A 2,659-nucleotide genomic window follows, 5' to 3' on the forward strand; every position below is an offset into this window, starting at 1 on the left:
CCCAGTCAACACGTGAGATCATGCGATGATCACAGTGACATCACACCATTCTCATAGTGTGATACTCACAGTGTGAGTAATATGTGAGCTCATTGTGAATTCAAAATGTTGAGCAGGTTGAGAGGAGGCAGTTCAAATATCGGTCACCGAGGAGGCTTTCTATATCCTGTTTCTCAACACTATCACAGTGATATCACAGTGCTCTCACATGCTGAGCTCATGAGTGCACACTCAGCTAACAGCTTATTGTTATAAGGACCTTCTCCAAACATACAACTGACTTCCCGAAACAGCCTTCGATGAAATCAACTGAAATACAAAAGACATTAAATCTTTCGTGATCTCAGCAGAGAATGATTAAACAACTTCACAAACAGCATCACCAGCTTCACTCATTATTAACCAGACTGACTTTATTTCTGTCAGACATCTACAAAAGCGCTTATTGAGAATTAACAGAGATTAAGATGATGATGTTTTATTGTTTCATTTGACGCTACCATCAAGGTGATTAGTGTTTACTTTAGTTGGGCTCTTGACCCTTGACTTTATAACATTATATTTTTTTGGGCTGCTGTAACTGTGTTTGTAAAGCACAATTGTTATGTCAAGGAATGCCAAAAAGAGACTGTAACTAGGTGATATCGGTTTGTTATTGATGATAACAATGTTTCATTTGATGTTACCGTCCAGGTGATTAGTGTTTGCTTTAGTTGGGCTCTTGACCCTTGACTTTATAACGTGATATTTTTTTTGGGCTGCTGTAACTGTGTTTGTAAAGCATATTTGTTATGGCAAGGAGTACCAAAAAGAGACTGCAACCAGGTGATATCGGTTTGTTATTGATGATAACAATACAATCTTCACCCAGATTCAGTCTTTGTGAGGAGTTATTCATCTAAAGTTTTTAATTATAATAGCTGTTTGATTATACAGTATAGAATCCAACAGTGTAATAATTTATGCAGGATTTTAAAAGCATAAGTCATAAGCATTTTGAACTGCTGTGTCATTTAAAAACCAAGAGAAACATCAAGAATCAGTGTATGAATCTCAACAATGGTGACAATCAAAAGCTTCATGCTGCAATGCATGCTGGGTACCTAGTCTCTGTGCAGTGAGTGCACTTTGACCTCACATTAGTATGAGCACACATTGAGGGCACTGTGAGGTTACACTTTTAGCTCACTGTGACCTCATCACGAGATCAAAGTGTTGACTGGGTTATTATTTACTATTCCAATTTGTGTGTTTCAAACCTGTATGTCTTACGATGGCCATCTTAATTCTGCATTGAGTACAGGCTGTATACCGCAGTCTGCAGAGGATGGGTCTCTACATAGCAACAGCCTTGAATACGTGACACAGCTAATGTACTTTGAAATTCAAATGGTATTTGCCATACGAAGGACTCTGGGGGTAAATTTAAGCATTATACATCTTCCCAATCTACCATTAAATTTCATGTATTTGTATAATGTTGTTTTACATTTTTTTTTCAAAAACATGGTATTAGAATTCCTTGTTGGTTAACTTGCGCATGAGGCTGTTTTATTGGTAGAACCCATTTAGTTTAAATTGGTACACCGTCATGTTCGTTCTTATATATTTTAAATAAGTACAACAACTAAATTGGTTTAATATACATGATTAATGTAGGCTGCATTTCAGTAATTAAGTTAAAAAACAAAAGTATAAAACATTTTGATTGTATCATGTTTCAAACCTGAGACTGCAAGGTAAGACATTTACCCCGATTTCACAGACAAGGCTCAAGCCTAGTCCCAGACTAAAATGTAAGTCTGAGCTGTTTCAACTGAAAGAAACTTGCACCGATTGATCTTAAAATATAACAATGCCTTTGTTTTGTCTCAGGATGGACACCAGTAATGTTTTTTTTTTTCAGGCATGCTTATAAAAATTACTTAAATGTCCTAATTGAACTATGGCCTAATCCTGGCTTAGTCTAAACCCCGTCTGTGAAACCAGGCCTTAGTGTTTGACAAGTGTTTTATGATATAAAGTCACCATGAAATCTAAAATCACAATTAATATTTTTAATGGAATAAAGCAGTGTATGCTATTCATACACATCATCACAAAATAAAGTCCTGCCATGCATTTTTGGTACAAATGAACAGAAATATTTGCTTGTTAAGAGTGGGGGAGTAAACGTGGCATCCTGACCAAATTGTCCAATTGGTTTCATATCAGTCCTGGTCAGTGTTGGGCAGTAACGCATTACTTAGTAACGCGTTACTGTAATTTGATTACCTTTTTAGTAATGGAGTAATTTAACGCATTATAATTTTCAAAATAGTAATTAGAGTATAGTTACAAGCCGAGGTCTCTATACGTTACTGCCGCGTTACATTGCTGACAGAATGCAGTGATTTATAATCCCGACACAACAGAGTGCGGCGCGGGACAAGATGGGCAAGTATTGCGGGCGGGTAGACACTCTCGTGTGTGCGGGTTGCGGGAGAATAAATTGTTTCACGGGACTACCGCAAAATAGAAATATCTAAACATAAAATATCTAAAACAAATTTTTATTCATCTATTGCACAAAAGGAACATGAACTAATATCAAATATAAACCATTAACAGGTGCAAGCGTATGCAGAGTTTCTATTTAGGCTATAACACGTGTTTGCAG

The sequence above is a fragment of the Sinocyclocheilus anshuiensis genome, unplaced genomic scaffold (genome assembly GCF_001515605.1).
Source record: "Sinocyclocheilus anshuiensis isolate Anshui unplaced genomic scaffold, SAMN03320099.WGS_v1.1 scaffold1127, whole genome shotgun sequence".
Lineage (NCBI taxonomy): Eukaryota > Metazoa > Chordata > Actinopteri > Cypriniformes > Cyprinidae > Sinocyclocheilus > Sinocyclocheilus anshuiensis.